Source organism: Notolabrus celidotus, chromosome 16, assembly GCF_009762535.1.
Source record: "Notolabrus celidotus isolate fNotCel1 chromosome 16, fNotCel1.pri, whole genome shotgun sequence".
In the NCBI taxonomy this organism is placed as follows: domain Eukaryota; kingdom Metazoa; phylum Chordata; class Actinopteri; order Labriformes; family Labridae; genus Notolabrus; species Notolabrus celidotus.
The window spans coordinates 398,025-420,683 of record NC_048287.1 but is presented as its reverse complement, the minus strand read 5'-3'; the positions used below and the strand labels follow the sequence as shown (position 1 = coordinate 420,683).

The window sequence follows — 22,659 nt, the reverse complement described above, 5'->3', positions numbered from 1 at the left end:
GGTGTTTTTGTCAGATGTTTCTATGGTATAATGAAATACAATTAGAAGCATTTCATAAGTATCAAAAGCTTTTATGGAGAATTACACAGAATTCATGCAATAAGTCAATATTTGCAGTGTTGACCCTTCTTTTTCAAGACCTCTGCAATTCTCCCTGACATGCTGTCAATCAACTTCTGGACCAAATCCTGACTGATGGCAGTCCATTCTTGCATAATCAATGCTTGGAGTTTGTCAGAATTTGTGGGTTTTTGATTGTCCACCCGCCTCTTGAGGATTGACCACAAGTTCTCAATGGAATTAAGATCTGGGGAGTTTCCTGACCAAGGGCCCAAAATCTTAATGTTTTGTTCCCCGAGCCATTTTGTTCTGACTTTTGCTTTATGGCAAGGTGCTCCATCATGCTGGAAAAGGCATTCTTCACCACCAAACTGCCCTTGGATGGTTGGGAGAAGTTGCTCTCGGAGGACGTTCTGGTACCATTCTTTATTCATGGCTGTGTTTTTAGGCAAGATTGTGAGAGAGCCCACTCCCTTGACCGAAAAGCAACCCCACACATGAATGGTCTCAGGATGCTTCACTGTTGGCAAGAGACAGGACTGATGGTAGCGCTCACCTCGTCTTCTCCGAACAAGCCTTCCTCCAGATGCCCCAAACAATGGGAAAGGGGATTCATCAGAGAAAATGACTTTACCCCAGTCCTCAGCAGTCCAGTCCCTGTACCTTCTGCAGAATATCAGTCCGTCCCTGATGTTTTTACTGGAGAGAAGTGGCTTCTTTGCTGCCCTCCTTGACACCAGGCCTTCCTCCAAAAGTCTTCGCCTCACTGTGCGTGCAGATGCACTCACACCTGCCTGCTGCCATTCCTGAGCAAGCTCTGCACTGGTGGTGGCCCGATCCCGCAGCTGTAACACCTTCAGGAGACGGTCCTGGCGCTTGCTGGACTTTCTTGGGTGCCCTGGAGCCTGTTTGGCAACAATTGAACCTCTCTCCTTGAAGTTCCTGATAATTGGATAGACGGTTGACTGAGGTGCAATCTTACTCGCTGCTATAAACTTCCCTGTTAGGCCCTTTTTGTGCAATGCAATGATGGCTGCACGTGTTTCCTTGCAGGTAACCATGGCTAACAGATGAGGAACAATGGTGTCATGCACCATCTTCCTTTTAAAGTGTCCAGTCACTCAATCATGACAGATTGATCGCCAGCCTTGTCCTCATCAACACCCACACCTGTGTTAATGTGTGTGACACCTGTGTGTCATTGAAATGATGTTAGCTGGTCCTTTTGTGGCAGGGCTGAAATGCAGTGGAAATGTGTTTTTGGTGATAAAGTTCATTTTCAAGGCAAAGAGGGACTTTGCAATTAATTGCAGTTGAGCTGATCACTCCTCATAACATTCTGGAGTATATGCAAATTGCCATTATAAAAACTGAAACAGCAGACTTTGAAAATTAATAGTTGTGTCATTCTCAAAACTTTCGGCCATGACTGTACATATACGCACACAAACAAACCTACAGCCCAACTAATTCACAAGTATACATTCAAAAACATACACTTGTAATTTTACGTCTATTACTTAGACATCAAATTACTGATACAAGTAATCCATCACCCAGTTATTATCACACCCCTTCTTCACACACTGTACAGGGTGAATTTTATTTCAAAGTTTTCAAGATTCCATCACGACAGGCACAGCTGACTTGATTGACAGGCAAGGACACTTTAGCTGTTAGCCAGGAGGCTAAAGGCCCGCCTCTTTACCTCACACTAGCTCGACAGAAGTTTGGTTGAGTTCAGCATTTTACAATATGGCTCCCGCTGACGATCAGCTCAAAACAGGGTTTCATGAACAGACAGGTGACGTCACAGAGACTGTGCCCATTAAATATACAATCGCCTCACACAGTAAGATGGTTCCTGGTTCGAACCCCGGCAGGGGGTGTGGAGTTTGCATGCTCTCCCTGCGCATTCAATGGTTCTCTCTTACCCCTTTTGACAAGGCAGTTTCAGGGCCGGTTTGGAGCCGGCGCTCAATTGAGAACTCCTGGCTCCCGGCCAGGAAAACCGGTTCCAGAGCGGCTCCAACTCTTTGCTGGTCTAGAACCGTGAACCGCTTCCGTCAGTGGCCAGGGGCAGTTGGCTTGATCAAATCCACAAACCAAACATGTTTCCTCCATTGTCCTGCAGTGAAAAAATAAAAGGGACTAATGGATTCCAAGGCAAAGCAGGGGTCGGCCGAGGAGACAAGCTGCCGTTGTCCACCATCGTTGTTGTTGTTGTGAGGGAAAGTTCGCCCTAGCGCTGCTGGGAAAAGCAGTCACTTAAATCTGACATCATTACGCGCCTCTTCCACGGGCTCAAGCAGGCAAAAAAAACAAACGGGTACCATGTTGGTTCACGAGTTCAACTGGCTCCGAACCAGCACGAGCACCAGTCCAGAAATACAACCCGGTTCGCATTGGTCGAAAAGACGGATCTGGGTACCCCGGTTTCCTCCCACAGACCAAAAACCTGCTTGCTCGGTTAATTGGTGACTCTTAATTGTCCATAGGTGTGAGTGTGTGTGGATTTGTCTCTAGTGTTAGCCCTGTGATAGGCTGGTGACCTGTCCAGGGTGTAGTCTTCAGCCACCCCACAACCCTAGTATGAATAAGGATAGGACGGGTGGATGTCCTAGTCTAAACAAAGGAAGCACACACATACACTAGTTGTGTGTTTATTGTGAAGTAAGGAAACAAGAAGTGCCCTTGCAGCACTGAAGTCTGCTCCTGTTCTGAAGAGCAGCAGCAGTGAGCTCAAAACTGCTGATTTGCTGGATGTTTAATGCAAATGTTTGCTACTGAGTCAGGTATGAGCTGCAACACTGTGTAGGTATCTTGAACTGAGATACTAGTTTTAAAAATGAAGCTAATACATCCAATGTATTTATGGTTTAGTTTTTCACAACATGTCAAAGTTGTTTACAAAAGCATGAAGTTCTTCTTTAGTGTTTTTAATTTTGCTCTTGGGAGTGCAAGTGATTAGGCGTTTTTCAACCGGAGGAACTTTACCCATGAACCAGGAACTTTACCCCTGAACCTCATGCATTTCGACCAGTGGACCCAGGGTCTAAATTTAGTTCAGGGGTAGATAATCTCACCCCTAAAAAGCCCTGTTAGGGGGGTAGTACTTTTCAAAGGTCCTGGGACTTTCGGGGGGCAGGGCCTGCAATGCTGAATGTGTCTGATTGGTAGATTAACCTCAGTGTTTTTATTCCTCCCTCCGTCCACAATAACATCACACACATCTGTGATTCTCTTGATTTCTCTTTCTTTCATTAGTTTTTATTTGTTCTATCTTTTTTGTATGTGTGTGTACTTTTCAAAAGAAGAAGCTGTGATTCTCTTGATTAAGCAGCTCGTAACAGTAGTCTTCTCTCAGCCCACTGTCTCTCCTGGTGTTCCGGTTTTAAAAGTGACCCTGTAAACTGGAGACCTTCAGCTGAACGTGTCAGTGTTTGTGGAGTTTACACAGCTGTTGAAACACAGAGGGAGTTCCTGGGAATGCAAACTAGTTTAGTTTTTATTAAGATTTCAAAATATCCTCATCAGATATTTAATGATCGTCTAAAGACGTTTATGAGGGATGCATCCGGCTGAAAGTCTCCAGTTAACAGGGTCGCTGTTTAAACCAAAACACCGGCCAATCTCTGCCACGGCTTTTTGAGTTCCAAAGGATTTTAAAGCCGTGTTGAAATGTCTTTGCTACTCGCGCTTATCTCCTCTCACGTGTTGATTCAGTGAATCCATCTGTGATGAAATATAGCACCATCTAAAACAGCGCCAGCTGAGTCTCTTCATGCTAACAGGCTAACTGTTGTGTTGCTCATAATGATACCTGCCTGTCCGTCTGCTTCCATGGTGTCATCTGTGATGAATGGCATTCCTCTTTGTTTTACTGCCCTCTACTGGTCTGGTGGTGTAGTGAATTTACTTTTATTTTCTCCATATGTCACTGATCTGATTTGCACAATCTACAGCTAAAGACTTCAGCCTGCGATCGAAATGCAGACAACAATGGGGGCACAGGAACCTTTTAGTTCAGGGGAAAGTAGTTCTGGAGGCTAAAAGACCCCGGAACTCTTGGTCCAAATGCAAATGCATTGATGCATTCAACTTATAAGGGAACTAACTCCAAGCCATTAAAGCCATCTCTGCAACATGCTAAGAAGCTAACAAACACAGTGCTGAATATGCCTTCATAAAGACACTGTAAAACATGATAGTCTGCTGACACTTGCTGTCTGTCAGTCTTGCCAACATCTTATGGCATTAATTAAAACTACCAGGGACAGATAAAGGAAGCTGAGTAAACATATCTATCGAGTGGATTTCACATGATCTGTCAAGGTTAGCATGGAATTTCTTTCTCTCCACATGTAAATATATATTATAACCAATTTTCAATTCAATCGTCTGCTCATTTCCTGTAAGCCGCTTATTCTGCCCAGAAAGGACTGAAGACTATCCCAGCATGCATCGGGCCAATGCAGGGAGAACCCTGACAGGTTGTCAGACTGACACATAGAATATAGACCCACACATTCACACTCACATTCACACCTTTGGAAGGTTCACAAGACGGAAACTGATGGACGCACACCCACAATTGAGTCATGGCTTTCTAACAGTAAACACTTTGAAATCTTATTCTGTCTGCGTCAAACACTTTAGCTTGATATGCTTCAGTCTTCTTTGCTTCTAAAGCTTTACAAAATGTTACATTAAATGACCAAACTGAGACTTCTCACTCTCACTTCTTCTTCTTGCCATGTCCGGTGTGCATTACATCTCCTTTGTTTCTACCAAGCCACGTGAAGTTACCCTATCAATGGCATCCACTGATAAGTGTGTACGTTCATTAGTTATCCTCTACTAATGCCAAAATCCATCACTCAACAACCCTTTGTTGTTGCTCAACCACTATCAGCTGCTCCATGCGTGCGTGTCCAACACAACCACACACAACCGTCCTTATTTTCCAGCATCTGTCTCCCCGTATAATATAGCGTGTGACAGGTACAAATGCATCAATCAGCCTAGAAACACACACTCAAGCAAACACACAATGCGCCGGTGATGCATAGGAGAGACGCACAGTACACCTGGCCACAAAACAAAATGGAAGTGATGCAAAGGCAGCGACAGAGAAAAAGAGGGTCAGCTGTTCATGTCAAGAGCATCATTCATCTACCGCTGCTGCTAGAAGATAAAAGGAGTGACTGGAAAAACACACAAGCACGTACACACACATTAAACTGAAGCGTCACATGTTGCTCCAAGCTGATATTATTGTACTCTACAGAATATGGATCAATAGGTCTTTCCAGTTCAGGGGAAGTAGCTATAGTCGTGTGTTTTCCCATCCAGCGGTCAGTCAGTCAGCTGATGTCTGTTACAGCAGCCTCTTTCCACCTGCTGCTGTCAATAACAGAGGACTATGAAAATGTCACTGGAAAGGCCAACGGATCAGCAGCCGGATGATCATTTAACGTTACAATTGCTTAAGATGCTCTTAAAGCTGGGGTTGGTAGTCAGATTTAGATCCACTTTTTGTTATACTGGTTAAAATGATCTTTATGTCCCGATGGTAATCAATACATAATGTGTTCTTAAAAAAGAGGTAAAAAAAGCTGCTATCTACAGCCAGAGTAAACCTGGGAAAACACCAACCAATCCCTGCCATCAGGAGCCAAATGATGAAACCAATCAAATCCCATCCTGTCGTTCTGCCCGCCTGTTTGTTTGTGTTTTTAACTTTCAGACTAAATAACTAAATCACACATCGTTGTTTTAGTGTCAATAACAGGGATTAAAATGCAGAGGAGTGTTAAATTTGTTCCTGTTAAAGGCCCTGAAACATAAATGTAATATTTCAAATTCACATAGAATATCAAAATGTAATGTGTAATCAAGCTTCAACAAAAATCTGAGTGAAAATAAACATCCACAACTCTGAAAAAACTCTGTTCAAAAACTTCTTATTTTACAGGTCGGAGCATTTCTCAGGACTGTGTGGGCGTGGCCTAACTCTTTGATTGACAGGTCAAGAGAGAGTTCACAGCCTGCATGTTTGAGCCGTCTGACTCTGAATCTAAAGACATCAAAACTCCAGAATCTGAAAATTATTCATTTACAATGGTCTCTGAGTGCTGAATCACAAAATACTTCAGAATCAGGACTTCTATCATTTATTAGTTTTATCACTCCGTAGAATCTGGGGCATCAGGACCATGGGACGCCCGGAGCAGAGGAGGCTGAAGTGTAGTATGTGCACGCAGGGGAGCTCGGCTCCGGGTGTCAGACGGAGCTGTTTGTCTAAACTCTGAGCTGTTTGAGGAAAGTTAGTGAACCGGTCCTGAAGAAAGTTAGTGAACTGGTCCTGGGGAAAGTTAGTGAACTGGTCCTGGGGAAAGTTAGTGAACCGGTCCTGGGGAAAGTTAGTGAACCGGTCCTGGGGAAAGTTAGTGAACTGGTCCTGGGGAAAGTTAGTGAACCTGTCCTGGGGAAAGTTAGTGAACCGGTCCTGGGGAAAGTTAGTGAACCGGTCCTGGGGAAAGTTAGTGAAGCGGTCCTGGGGATAGTTGGTGAACTGGTCCTGGGGAAAGTTAGTGAACCGGTCCTGGGGAAAGCTAGTGAACCGGTCCTGGGGAAAGTTGGTGAACTGGTCCTGGGTAAAGTTAGTGAAACGGTCCAGAGGAAAGTTGGTGAACCGGTCCTGGGGAAAGTTGGTGAACCGGTCCTGGGGAAAGTTGGTGAACTGGTCCTGGGGAAAGTTAGTGAACCGGTCCTGAGGAAAGTTAGTGAACCGGTCCTGGGGAAAGCTAGTGAACCAGTCCTGGGGACAGTTAGTGAACTGGTCCTGGGGAAAGTTAGTGAACCGGTCCTGAGGAAAGTTAGTGAACCGGTCCTGGGGAAAGCTAGTGAACCGGTCCTGGGGAAAGTTAGTGAACCGGTCCTGAGGAAAGCTAGTGAACCGGTCCTGAGGAAAGTTAGTGAACCGGTCCTGAGGAAAGTTAGTGAACCGGTCCTGGGGAAAGTTAGTGAACCGGTCCTGGGGAAAGTTAGTGAACCGGTCCTGGGGAAAGTTAGTGAACCGGTCCTGGGGTAAGTTAGTGAACCGGTCCTGGGGAAAGTTAGTGAACCAGTCCTGGGGAAAGCTAGTGAACCGGTCCTGGGGAAAGTTAGTGAACCAGTCCTGGGGAAAGTTAGTGAACCGGTCCTGGGGAAAGTTAGTGAACCTGTCCTGGGGAAAGTTAGTGAACCGGTCCTGGGGAAAGTTAGTGAACCGGTCCTGGGGATAGTCGGTGAACTGGTATTGGGGAAAGTTAGTGAACCGGTCCTGGGGAAAGTTAGTGAACCGGTCCTGGGGATAGTCGGTGAACTGGTATTGGGGAAAGTTAGTGAACCGGTCCTGGGGAAAGCTAGTGAACCGGTCCTGGGGAAAGTTGGTGAACTGGTCCTGGGGAAAGTTATTGAACCCGTCCTGAGGAAAGTTAGTGAACCGGTCCTGGGGAAAGTTGGTGAACCGGTCCTGGGGAAAGTTGGTGAACCGGTCCTGGGGAAAGTTGGTGAACTGGTCCTGGGGAAAGTTAGTGAACCGGTCCTGAGGAAAGCTAGTGAACCAGTCCTGGGGACAGTTAGTGAACCGGTCCTGGGGTAAGTTAGTGAACCGGTCCTGAGGAAAGTTAGTGAACCGGTCCTGAGGAAAGTTAGTGAACCGGTCCTGGGGAAAGCTAGTGAACCGGTCCTGGGGAAAGTTAGTGAACCGGTCCTGAGGAAAGCTAGTGAACTGGTCCTGAGGAAAGTTAGTGAACCGGTCCTGAGGAAAGTTAGTGAACCGGTCCTGAGGAAAGTTAGTGAACCGGTCCTGGGGAAAGTTAGTGAACCGGTCCTGGGGAAAGCTAGTGAACCGGTCCTGGGGAAAGTTGGTGAACCGGTCCTGGGGAAAGTTAGTGAACCAGTCATGGGGAAAGTTAGTGAACCGGTCCTGGGGAAAGCTAGTGAACCGGTCCTGAGGAAAGTTAGTGAACCGGTCCTGGGGAAAGTTAGTGAACCGGTCCTGGGGAAAGCTAGTGAACCGGTCCTGAGGAAAGTTGGTGAACCGGTCCTGGGGATAGTTAGTGAACCAGTCATGGGGAAAGTTAGTGAACCGGTCCTGGGGAAAGTTAGTGAACCGGTCCTGGGGAAAGTTGGTGAACCGGTCCTGGGGAAAGTTAGTGAACCAGTCCTGGGGAAAGCTAGTGAACCGGTCCTGGGGAAAGTTAGTGAACCAGTCCTGGGGAAAGTTAGTGAACCGGTCCTGGGGAAAGTTAGTGAACCGGTTCTGGGGAAAGTTAGTGAACCGGTCCTGGAGAAAGTTAGTGATCCGGTCCTGGTGAAATGAGCATATGCGAGACTGCTTTAGCCACTCGCCCACCGCTCAACTCAACCGCGTCCCAAAGTTTCTCCAAATCCACCACAGTCAATGAAATAGAAGAATGACAAGAAGCTGTCATCTTCAACGGTGGATGTGCAGACAGGGACACACGAGCGCAGCGGTGCAAAGAGCAGAGAGACAGCTATACAGACAGATTACAGACAGTACGTGATTAGCAAACAAGCTAACAGCTAATGGCTGATTTATACTTCTGCGTCTCCCCTACGCAGCAGGGGCTGACGTGGACACATCGCCACATACTTGTGTTGATGTGTCGCGCAGCAATTCTCCGCCGAAGCGCTTGAGGTCAGTGTGGTCTCTCTGATAGCCAGTCGCCTCCTTCCTGCCCCGCTACGATTTCTGTTTCCTTTTCCACAGAGATTCAGAGTGTGTTATGTTAATCTACAGCTGATACATGTTGCTGTTTATCATACAGACATGATTACATGAAGAATAGAGAGGAGGAGATGAAATACACGGCTGATGAGCGGGGATCCCGGAAGTGCTGGAAATGCTGGAAATACAATGCAGCCGAGCCAGCCAATCACAGGGCTTGCTGTCGGTGTCGATTCTACGTGTAGTTACATTTTGGGGGAGGTGCACGTCAGCTACATGCGTAGGCCTCTGCGTAGGTACAGGAGCTACGTGGACCTCCAGCGTAGGCTACGCCTTCGATTCGACGCAGAGGTATAAATCAGCCTTTAGACAACACTGAGGGGAGCTGGCTGAGACGTCAGGAGACGGTCTGAGCAGGAGCGGAGTAGTTTTGTTGAACATGTGTGCACGTGACTCAGTGTTTCATTTCTGATTGGTTAGATATTTATTACGTAATAAATATCAGGTTAAACCAGCCCCATTAAAACCCAGTGTGAAAACGTGTTAAAATAACGTAATTGAACATATTTGAAAAATGGATTGAAGTTGAGTTCTATTATTTTGACATATTTTTTTGTATTTACATATGGTCTTGAATATCAGAGGTAGAACATTTTGTTGATTTGGGTTCCTAGATGCTTTAAAGGATATCAGCTGAGGTTACTGAACCAGCCTGTCACCATCACCAGCACTCAGTCAGTCCACTCTGTGTGTGCACATGTGTTTGTGTCTCTCCATTAACATGCTACATTGCTCTGCTGCTTTCAAGCATATACAAACAATAATCAATGAAAACTACATTATGTAAAGATTTAACAAATAATACAAGTATGCAGACACACACACGGTCAGTGACTATGATGCAATAACCCATCTGATGTGACCCCAGAGTGCCATGAAGGCCAGCAGTAATGGGAACGAGCTCATACACAGCACACATTGGAAACTGCTCCTATTGATTGTGCAGGACCTGCTGGCATTCAGAGGACTAGATTATGCAGATATATCTCAACTTATTTAGCCTGCTGCATTACCCTTTTTGTTTCCTTCTCCCCTCGACTAACACGGGTCCTCAGAAAACAACTTCATTTGCACACAGCAGGGCTTCTCATGGCAAACATCCCTGTAAAGTCTAAAATGTCCACTAAACACAGTTATCCAGATATCAGCCAGTCAGGAGGCAGTGATTGCCTCCATCTGAGCAGACTGCTGAACAATCAGAATCAAGCTCCACTTTGCAGAACAGAGAGCCAGAGTTCAGTTTCAGTGCTGCAATACAGGTATCCTTATTTTGTTCATCCATTGATTGCACCCAAAGCATGAAGGACATTCTAGGACTGACTTCCCCGGCTGCATTTTCACATCAGTGCTGAAGGCAACAGTTTCTTCATCGCCCTGATATGTTAAGATCCTTCTTTAGGAAAGAAATACAGCTAAAGAATAATAACACAGAAAGAATGTTACATCCCCTGCCTCCACGTAAGACATGCTCAACAAAGTGCTCCCTCCTTTAAAATGGGAAACCATGATTACATGTTAACTACCTGACTGACAGCCCACAATGTCCTTGAACAAGTCAGTGAACACCCTGCTTAACAAGATGGATCAGAAATGAATCTTTGGATGGCTGAATTAGAAAGATGTGATGCAGCAGCGTTAAAGGATGATGGGCACAGTTCACCCTCCTGCTTCAGACAACTTTGATAGACTAGTGAAATAATGTCCATCCCTCCCTCTCTCTCTTCACTTATTGTTTCCTTTAGTGATGAATGAAAGGTGCGCAGATGAATACTTGACACGTTCAGACGCGCTCCGTAGCTCCACATTAACATGATGGTACAAAGAGAGCATGTAGAAATACAACATGTCCTCTACTTACCCTGTAATGTTTGGAAGAAGAATTAGCCCAGCTCCTTACAGCTTTAAGCAGACGTGTCTTCTTTGCTTTGCAGATATTGTCACGGCAGTGCTTGGGTCAGAAACAGTTCCTCCCTCATGTAAAATAACCTTCGTGTTAACTCACCTCTCTCTGGAAGAAGATGAATGAACCGCTGCGTCTCCCTTGCCAACACATTTGCATACAGGCCGCCTCCTTCGCGCAACGATTCGCTGGGATGCTGTTCCAAGGTGGATCCTGGTCTTCTGATTCGACGAAGTGACCTGTCAATAACGAGCTGTGCCCGTGCGCGCTCCTGTGCCCGCGCGTCCTCTCTGTAGCGCAGCCGTCAGCGCGCACAGGGAGGGAGATGATGGCAATAATGAAATGCTGTAAAGCTGAACCAACAGGAAAGCTCAGGGTGATTACTCAGTAACGTAATCAATCTCATTCCCATAAACCTTTCCCTCAAATTCACCTGATTTACAGCCTACTAGTGCTATCAGACAATGTTGATTAAGGGTTATTGACGTCATTAACTGAAATAACAAACTGTTCTTTAAACACAATCATTTCAGTCTTCTGTACTTACAGCCAACATATTGCTTAACTTGTTTGCTGTCTCTTAGCAAAAGTGATCCACATGCCCACAGCAACTTGTCAAATAAAGCAACATAAAACTACAGACCTTGTAAAAACACGTCCTAATGTATTAATGTACGGTGGACCTGACATGCAAATCACAACGGTAAAACAGAAAACACAACGACAAATCAGAAAACACAACAAATCAGAAAAAACAACGACAAATCAGAAAACACAACAACAAATCAGAAAACACAACAACAAATCAGAAAACACGACAAATGAGAAAACACAACGATAAATGAGAAAACACAACAACAAATCAGAAAACACAACGACAAATCAGAAAACAAAACAACAAATCAGAAAACACAACGATAAATGAGAAAACAAAACAACAAATCAGAAAACACAACAAATCAGAAAACACAACAAATCAGAAAACACAACAAATCAGAAAACAAAACAACAAATCAGAAAACACAACAAATCAGAAAACACGACAAATCAGAAACACAGCAACAAATCAGAAAACACAACAACAAATCAGAAACACAACAACAAATCAGGAAAACACAACAACAAATCAGAAACACAACAACAAATCAGAAAACATGACAACAAATCAGAAAACACAGCAACAAATCAGAAAACACAACAACAAATCAGAAAACACAAGAAAATAAGAAACACAGCAACAAATCAGAAAACACAACAACAAATCAGAAAACACAACAACAAATCAGAAACACAACAACAAATCAGGAAAACACAACAACAAATCAGGAAAACACAACAACAAATCAGAAAACACAACAACAAATCAGAAACACAACAACAAATCAGGAAAACACAACAACAAATCAGAAAACACAACAACAAATCAGAAAACACAACAACAAATCAGAAAACACAACAACAAATCAGAAAACACAACAACAAATCAGGAAAACACAACAACAAATCAGAAACACAACAACAAATCAGAAAACACTACAACAAATCAGAAAACACAACAAATCAGAAAACACAACAACAAATCAGAAACACAACAACAAATCAGAAAACACAACAACAAATCAGAAAACACGACAACAAATCAGAAAACACAACAACAAATCAGAAAACACAACAACAAATCAGAAACACAACAAATCAGGAAAACACAACAACAAATCAGAAACACAACAACAAATCAGGAAAACACAACAACAAATCAGGAAAACACTACGACATTACAGTTTTTTCGATTGCTTAAACACGATTTTGAAAACAGGGCCCATTTTGTCAAAACCCTACACACAAATCACACAACCACACACACACAAGTAGCAGAACACCTAAGATCCGTTGCAGAATGAAACACTTGTGTAAAAATTATTGTAAAAACTGTAAAAAAAATTGTAAAAAACACGAATTTATCAAAACCATATTTTGTTACCACATGAAACACACACGTTTCATATGACTTCATTCTGTTTGAAGCAGTCACACTGCTACTGCTAACCTAAAACACTTTATATTCTACTTCTCAGTGATCAGAGTCCTGTAAGTGAAGTACACAGAGAAAGTGCAAATATATAATAAATTCACCAAACACTACACAAGACCAACGCCGCAGACTGATGAAAATATCATTTGTTTCTCTCTTTATACCCAAACATGTCAACATGTCAACATGTCAACATGGAGAATCACAACAAAACAGGTCCTAGTGTTCATGCTACCACAGTAGTGTGTGTATAACTGTAAGCTCAGCAAATAACAGACAAACATGAAATACTGGATCCAGTTGAAGACAGGTGAACTCACCTGCTGCATTGTTATAGTGCTTAAACCTGATTGGTGTGTCTGCAATTAAGCAGATGTGTGTTTACACATCTGATGACTGTGTTTAACCAATTGGCTCATGGATGTGATCATTTGACAGGAAGTGACATCATGATATACTTCTGTGTCTAATGTATAGAAGTGTGTTTAGTGCTTTGCAAATTACTGGGTCTCATTCATGAAATGTGAGTACATCTGTGTGTAGATTGGCACATACAGTGGGGCAAAAAAGTATTTAGTCAGCCACTGATTTTGCAAGTTCTCTTACTTAGAAAGATGAGAGAGGTCTGTAATTTTCATCAGAGGTACACTTCAACTATGAGAGACAAAATGAGAAGAAAAATCCAGGAAATCACATTGTAGGATTTTTAAATAATTTATTTGTAAATGATGGTGGAAAATAAGTATTTGTTCACCCACAAACAAGCAAGATTTCTGTCTCTCACAGACCTGTAACTTCTTCTTTAAGAAGCTCTTCTGTCCTCCACTCGTTACCTGTATTAATGGAACCTGTTTGAACTGGTTATCTGTATAAAGACACCTGTCCACAGCCTCAAACAGTCAGACTCCAAACTCAACCATGGCCAAGACCAAAGAGCTGTCCAACGACACCAGGAAGAAAATTGTGGACCTGCACCAGGCTGGGAAGAGTGAATCTACAATAGACAAGCAGGTTGGTGTGAATAAATCAACTGTGGGAGCAATTGTAAGAAAATGGAAGACCTACAAGACCATTGATAATCTCATCGATCTGGGGCCCCACGCAAGATCTCATCCCATGGGGTCAAAATGATCATGAGAACGGTGAGCAAAAATCCCAGAACTACACGGAGGGACCTGATGAATGACCTGCAGAGAGCTGGGACCAAAGTAACAAAGGCTACCATCAGTAACACACTACGCCGAGAGGGACTCAAATCCTGCAGCGCCAGGCGTGTCCCCCTGCTTTACCCAGTACATGTCCAGGCCCGTCTGAAGTTTGCCAGAGAGCATGTGGATGATCCAGAAGAGGATTGGGAGAATATCATGTGGTCAGATGAAACCAAAATAGAACTTTTTGGTGAAAACTCAACTCGTCGTGTTTGGAGGAAGAAGAATGCTGAGTTGCATCCCAAGAACACCATACCTACTGTGAAGCATGGGGGTGGAAACCTCATGCTTTGGGGCTGTTTTTCTGCAAAGGGGACAGGACGACTGATCCATGTTAAGGGAAGAATGAATCGTGTGGTTTTAAGCCAAAACCTCCTTCCATCAGTGAGAGCATTGAAGATGGAACGTGGCTGGGTCTTCCAGCATGACAATGATCCCAAACACACCGCTCGGGCAACGAAGGAGTGGCTCCTAAAAAGCATTTCAAGGTCCTGGAGTGGCCTAGCCAGTCTCCAGACCTCAACCCCATAGAAAATTTGTGGAGGGAGTTGAAAGTCTGTGTTGCCCTGCAACAGCCCCAAAACATCACTGCTCTAGAGGAGATCTGCATGGAGGAATGGACCAAAATACCAGCGACAGTGTGTGAAGACTTACGGGAAATGTTTGACCTCTGTCATTGCCAACAAAGGTTATGTTACAAAGTATTGAGTTGAACTTTTGTTATTGACCAAATACTTATTTTCCACCATCATTTACAAATAAATTCTTTAAAAATCCTACAATGTGATTTCCTGGATTTTTTTTCTTGTTTTGTCTCTCATTGTTGAAGTGTACCTCTGATGAAAATTACAGACCTCTCTCATCTTTCTAAGTGGGAGAACTTTCAAAATCAGTGGCTGACTAAATACTTTTTTGCCCCACTGTATATATATATTTTTTACAATATATTTATTGATTTTTTACAATTATGACAGAGTAACAAACAGATAAACACACTTAACTAGTGTACATGTAACAACTGAAAAGGACAAATAAATAACTAAATAGATAGCGAAGAACAAAAAACAAATAAGTTCAGAAGTAATTTGAACATACAAAAATGAGATAATAACCATGAGATGAAAGAGAAACAGAAATGAAAATACATTAAGAAAGTACAAACAGACAAACAAACAAACAAATGGACAAACAAAAACCCTGATGACCAGTCCCTCCAACCCCAAGACAAGGGCCATAATGCAAAGTAGAGGTTCATTTAAGAAAAAAAAAAAAGGAGTACAATCCACTCCAAACACGTCCAGCAGTGTATGTCAACATGTGATAGTGCCTGTACCAAAATGTTTGCTATCACTTCACTAACGACTGTCAAGTGTTACTCATGTGGTTCCTGAAATCAGACCAACATTTATTGAAAAGGTGGTGTGGTTTTCTTTTCAGATTCAACATCATTTTCTCTGAAGCCGTGTAGGAGGAGAGTTCTTTAAGCCACATGGAGAGAGTAGGGTGATCTGAGCTTTTCCAGATTTGAGCAATGCATTTGTTCCCGGCAATCATGGCCAACTTGATAAACCTCACCTTGTTACACCTTGATACAGGGATGTCAGACGTGTCACCTAGTAGAACAAGTTTAGGTGAACTTGGGATCTCAAACCCTGCAATTTCACAGTGTCTCTAATATTGAACCCCAGTAGTGTTTTAATCTATTACAATTACAAAACATATGCACAAGGTTTCCTGTCTCTGTCCGACACCTAGGACAAAGCTCTGAGATTGATCTGTAAAGTAGGTTCTGTGTATAATGTTAAATTGCAAAAGTCTATGGCGACTATTATATGAAAAGGATTGTGCCCTCTCACATATCATTTCCCAGTTGCTGTCGTCAAAAGTACAGCTGAGGTCCTGCTCCCATTTTGACTTTATCTGTAAGGCTTTGGTCTCTGTCAGTGACAACATTTTATTACATGTTAAGGATAGTATCACCTTAGTGCATTTGATATTTTTTAGAATTTCATTGACTGGAAGGGGAGTTTGGGGATTAGAGTTCCCACTCTGAATACCAAATAAGAAGTGTCTTAAAGCTGGGGTTGGTAATCAGATTTAGATCCACTTTTTGTTATACTGGTTAAAATGATCTTTATGTCCTGATGTTAATCAATACATGATGTGTTCTTAAAAAAGAGTGAAAAAAAGCTGCTATCTACAGCCGGAGTAAACCTGGGAAAACACCAACCAATCACCGTTTTTTGACACCTCAAATTTTAAACCAATCATATCCCATCCAGCCGTTCTGCCCTCCTCCTGCGCGTACATTTCCCTGGCGTGCACTCCTCCGAGTCCCCGTCTCCTGCCTCTACTTCCCCTGACTCCATTTACTGCCCCTCTCGCTCGTCCTCGGGCCTGTCCCCTCTGACCTGATGAGGTGCTTTGCTCAGGACTGTAGTCCGGATCAGAGTCTAAAAAGCTCTCACCAACAAGCAGAATAATTAATGACGTTCAGTAAGTCCTACAGAAAATATATATGTATTGTAGCGTCCGTCTGGACGCTGTAGTGATGACGAGCGGATTCGTGAACATGTTGAGTTTTAATAACCGGTCACTGTCGGCCGTGATCACGCCAACCAACAAAACAACAATCAATGTTTGAATGAATGAAGAACTTCTCCTCTTGTCTCTCCTCTCTCCAGCTCGCACACTCTACACCTCTCCTGATGCCTTCACTGACCGTCAACACTGTAGGAATTAAGAACATCTACACTGAACACGTTTAACAAACATTAGAGCTGTAACAGTGTTATATATGTGTTATAACTTTTCTCCTGATATCGTGTCACCAGTACAACTGGATAATGCTAGCATGATAGTTGTGAGTACTAACAGCAGCCATGTTTGTTTGTGTTTTTAACTTTCACTATGATAATGTTTTGGTGAGGACCGGTTTTGAATCAGTCACGATCATATGGTCGAGAATCAGCGGCGCTCGTGCATGTGAGCGGGGGGGCGTCGTTTTGGAGGAGCTCCGAGGGAGGAGGGGAGGGGTTAGACGGAGTCATGAGGAAAAGCTACATTCAAATTCATGCTGGTTTTCCGAGACCCTAGCTTTAACTGTAGGCATTTCAAGAAAAGATTTTTTGGGAGGCAGAAAATTTTACACAACTGTTCAAAAGACATAAGAACATTTTTCTCATAGAGATTTCCAAATGTTTGAATTCCTCTGTTGGGCCATATCTTAGTTATGCCATCTCTGAGTACACTTGGTAAAGCAGGGTTAGTATGGAATGGAGTATTACTGTGTAATGCAATAACACTGTTAAGGTGTGTCTGAATGGCAAGCCAGATTCTCCATGTGTGTTTGATAAATGGATTATTAGAGCCATTCTTTAGAGAATGGTACGACCGAATGTAGGGGATGCCAGCCAGTGGCACACCTGATGTGTGGTACTATATGTTCTATTTGTTTCCATGCAGGAGCATTAACTAACTGTGTTTGCCAAATAGATTTGCACATAAAAGCTCACGCTACTAAAACTCCACTCATCTAACCCATTGTAAATAAACAGCGCGCTCCCGGTGACCTCTCCTGGACTAACAACACTGCATCGCTGGCCAAGAAGGCTTAGAAACGGCTCTACTTCCAAACTGAAGAAAGCACAAGTCCCACCCCCCATCATGTTCTCCTTTTACAGAGGTACTATCGAGAGTGTCCTCACTGGCTGCGTCGCTGTGTGGTTTGGTGGCTGCACTGCCTCCTGCCAAAAGACTCTGCAGCGCATAGTGAACACAGCCAGCAGGATCATCGGTGCTCCTCTGCCCCCCCTCACAGACATTTTCCACACCCGCCTCACCAGCAGAGCCATCAGCATCGCTGGTGACACCTCCCACCCCTACCACTCCCTCTTCAGTCTCCTGCCTTCAGGGAAAAGGTACCAGAGCCTCCGGGCCCGCTCCTCCAGACTGTTGAACAGCTTTTTCCACCAGGCTGTCAGGATGCTGAACTCCACTCACTACCTCCCCCCTCTGCCTCCTGGACTGTAACACACACACACACAATTGGTCTTGGTAGTCAGAGACGACTAATCAACCATTCATCACTCTCAGCCAACAAATCTGCCCGGTCCCTGAACTTCCTCTCTCTCCAGATAGCACCTTGTGCCAAATCATGCAGGAGTGCAAGTTCAGCCATTGTTACCATTGTCTGAGTCCGAAGTCCTTTTATACTGTGGTATATTTCATTATAATTGACACCACCTGGTGAGCAATATGTTGCATGGCCGTGACAATGCTCCACAAACTTTTTGGGGTTTTTATTATTATAATAATATATTTATCTTATTGGTATCATTAAAAATGTAGACAGCACATTTAGTCTGTGGTTTTTAATAAGTAGTTCACATTCTAAATAAACCTAATCTAGATCTCAAGCTTTAATAGCCAACTTATTTGTTGTAAAAATATGTTATATATATTTTTAATATTTTGTCATGTTTAAATTACGTGTCTAAAAGGCATCTGCGTATTGTGCACATAACAGAGAGCTCTACACACAGTCGGGAGCAGGTGTAGATGTTGTGAGTAGTTACTCACAGATCAGCTCTACTAAAAGATTGATGAATGCAGAAATCCACGGAAATTTCCTCTGCACACCGTTTACACACAAATTAGTGCTGCTCACGTTTCATGAATGAGACCCACTCTGTGTGTATTGTTTTAAAATGTGTGAGGCTGACATTGTGCTTATAGTGGTGCAGATCTGGGACAATGTTTTGCTCCTTGAGTGTAAGGTTTTCATAATTGTGTAGTACTTTTGATTTTATCATCATCAATCAATCAATCAATCAATCAATCAATCAATCAATCTTTATTTGTATAGCGCCAAATCACAACAAACGTTATCTCAAGACTCTTTTACAAACATAGGAGGTCTAGACCACTCTATGTCAAATTATGAACAGAGACCCAACACCAAGACAGGGTAAGACTCAGTCTGACCCCACCTTAATCCATCATGAGCATTGCACATCGCAGTATTTAGCTAGTTACAGTGGTGAGGAAAAACTTCCTTTTAACAGGCAGAAACCTCGAGCAGAACCAGACTCATGTTAGACAGCCATCATGCCTCGACTGAGTTGGGTCTGGAAAGACAGATAGAGGGGAGTAAGAGAGAGAGGTGATAGTGATGAGACGAGTCGTAGAAGCTGTTGCCGCTGGAGTCCAGCACGTCCGTATCAGCTGGAGTCCAGATCGTCCACAGCAGGAGGACGTCTACGGCAGCTCAGAGGAATCTACGAGACAATGGAGCTCAGGGACTCCAGAAAGGTCTATGGTTAGTAACTTTAATGGGACAGGCAGAGTTAAAGTAAGTGATGAGGGGGTTGGGGGGAAGAAGGTGAGCTAGGATCCCAGTGTGTCAGTGTGCCAGTTCCCCCGGCAGTCTAGGCCTATAGCAGCATGACAAAAGCTGGTCCAAGCCTGATCCAGCTCTTACTATAAGCTTTATCAAAAAGGAAAGTTTTAAGTCTACTCTTAAAAGTGGAGAGGGTGTCTGCCTCCCGGACCCTGACTGGTAGATGATTCCAAAGGAGAGGGGCCTGATAACTGAAGGTTCTACCTCCCATACTACTTTTAGAGATTTTAGGTACAACTAGCAGGCCTGCATGTTGGGAGCGTAGAGTTCTAGAGGGGTAATAGGGCACGATGAGCTCTTTAAGATACGAGGGTGCCTGATTTTTAAGGGCTTTGTAGGTTAAAAGAAGGATTTTAAATTCTATTCTACATTTTATTGGGAGCCAGTGTAGAGAAGCTAACACTGGAGAGATGTGCTCCCTCTTCCTAGTTTTAGTCAATACTCGAGCTGCGGCGTTTTGAACTAGCTGAAGAATCTTTAGAGACTTATTGGGGCAGCCTGATAAGAGGGAGTTACAGTAATCTAACCTGGAGGTAACAAATGCATGGACTAGTTTTTCTGCGTCGCTCTGAGATAGGAAGTGTCTAATTTTAGAAATATTGCGCAAGTGAAAATAGGCTGACCTTGAGATTTGCTGAATTTGGGAGTTGAAGGATAAATCTTGATCAAATAGGACTCCTAGATTCCTAGCCGAGGTGCTGGATGCCAGACTAATGCCGTCTAAGGTACTTATATTATTAGAAAAAGTCTCTCTGAGGTGTTTGGGGCCGATAACAATCACTTCAGTTTTTCCTGAGTTTAGCAGTAAGAAAATGTTAGTGTTTATTCAGTCAGAAACCGGAAAAGGTAGGTATCCTCGGACAAAGACATATATATGTAGACGCAGCATTGACTGGCTGAGTCCTACGTCAATGTCACCGCCATATTGAATGTGTCTGGTGCACAGTGTAACCTTTTACAAGTAGATGTGGAAACTGTGGGTATTGTAAAAAAAATTAAATCCTTGTTTCACTGCATTTCGCTCTTTTTGATCAACTGTTTTTACAATAAAGGATTCCTTCTTCTCTCGCTTTGAAAGGTCTGATCTTCTTGGGAATATCTCTTCATGTACTGAGCCCCTCAACCCCCTTAAGGAAATTGTGATATCTCAGGAACGTGTCACTGCCTTACTTAAGAAGGTAAATCCTAGGAAAGCTGCTGGTCCTGATGACATCTGCGGCCGTACTTTGCACTACTGTGCCGACCAGCTCAGCGGGGTGTTCACCAACCTCTTTCAAAGGTGTGCGGATTTTGGACAGATTCCCATTACATGGAAGATGTCAACTTTAATACCTATCCCCAAATCAAACAAATCCAAAGAACTTAATGAGTACAGACCTGTGGCACTCACATCACTCGTCATGAAAATTTTTGAGAAGATTTTAAAGGATTTCATTATGTTTTATATCAATGGGAAGCTCGATCCCTTGCAATTCGCTTACCAGCCAGACAAAGGTGTAGACGATGCCGAACTTTTTATCTTAAATGTTGTACTGAAGCATCTTGAAAAACCTGGAGCTCATGCCAGACTCTTGTTCGCAGACTTCTCTTCTGCTTTTAATAAGATGCAGCCTCACATCTTAATGGAGCGTCTGGCGTCCCATTTTAAGCTCCCGGACCAGCTGCTAATGCTGATTTTAAATGTTCTCACTGGGAGAGTCCAACAGGTCCTTGTGAATGGACATATGTCGAAAACATGTATATCTAACACAGGTTCACCTCAAGGTTGTGTGCTGTCACCATTGCTGTTTATCATGTACACCGACAGCTGCAGGTCCTTACATGAGAACAGGTTCCTTGTAAAGTTTTCAGATGACACTGTACTGTTGTCGCTGCTCCATGGTTCAGAGTCTGACCATGGTCCTGCCTTATTTGACTTTGTAACATGGTGTGATGACAGCTACCTTGACCTTAATGTATCCAAAACAAAGGATATGATTATTGATTTTAGACACAATAATGTACACAAAGTTAGTGTCATTCATGGGGAAGATGTGCAGACTGTCGATTCGTATAAATATCTTGGAACTGTGTTTGATTCCAAACTGAAGTTCGATGTCAACACAGTGTCTATTGTCAAAAGATGCCAGCAAAGGATTTACCTGCTGAGGAAGTTGAACTTGTTTTATTAGATCTTAGTGCTGCATTCGATACGATTGACCATCAAATCCTGTTACAGAGATTAGAGCAACAAATTGGCATTACAGGGACTGCTTTAGCTCGGTTTAAATCCTACCTAACAGATCGATCTCAATTTGTTCACGTAAATGAAAAGTCCTCAGTGCAGACCAGGGTTAGTCAGGGAGTTCCACAAGGATCAGTGCTAGGACCAATTCTTTTCACCTTATATATGCTTCCTCTAGGTAACATCATGAGGAAACACTCAATTAATTTTAATTGTTATGCTGATGACACTCAGCTCTATTTATCAGTGAAGCCAGAAGAAACCAATCAGTTATCTAAATAAGAAGCTTGTCTAAAAGACATAAAGACCTGGATGACCAGAAATGTCTTACTGCTAAACTCAGGAAAAACTGAAGTGATTGTTATTGGCCCCAAACACCTCAGAGAGACTTTTTCTAATAATATAAGTACCTTAGACGGCATTAGTCTGGCATCCAGCACCTCGGCTAGGAATCTAGGAGTCCTATTTGATCAAGATTTATCCTTCAAGTCCCAAATTCAGCAAATCTCAAGGTCAGCCTATTTTCACTTGCGCAATATTTCTAAAATTAGACACTTCCTATCTCAGAGCGACGCAGAAAAACTAGTCCATGCATTTGTTACCTCCAGGTTAGATTACTGTAACTCCCTCTTATCAGGCTGCCCCAATAAGTCTAAAGATTCTTCAGCTAGTTCAAAACGCTGCAGCTCGAGTATTGACTAAAACTAGGAAGAGGGAGCACATTTCTCCAGTGTTAGCTTCTCTACACTGACTCCCAATAAAATGTAGAATAGAATTTAAAATCCTTCTTTTAACCTACAAAGCCCTTAAAAATCAGACACCCTCGTATCTTAAAGAGCTCATAGTGCCCTATTACCCCTCTAGAACTCTACGCTCCCAACATGCAGGCCTGCTAGTTGTACCTAAAATCTCTAAAAGTAGTATGGGAGGTAGAACCTTCAGTTATCAGGCCCCTCTCCTTTGGAATCATCTACCAGTCAGGGTCCGGGAGGCAGACACCCTCTCCACTTTTAAGAGTAGACTTAAAACTTTCC

At 43.3% G+C, this 22,659-nt stretch overlaps 1 protein-coding gene across 1 annotated transcript in view; it reads right to left on the bottom strand.

Annotated features, from left to right (window-relative positions):
- LOC117827595 (hippocalcin-like protein 4) overlaps window positions 1-10,838 on the bottom strand; it is a 49,319-nt gene extending 38,481 nt beyond the window's left edge. The window contains exon 1 of the mRNA XM_034704194.1: window positions 10,719-10,838. The gene's annotated coding sequence lies outside the window, so the exon portion shown is untranslated. The remainder of the gene's footprint in view (window positions 1-10,718) is intronic.
- Between the last annotated feature and the right edge of the window lie 11,821 nt (window positions 10,839-22,659).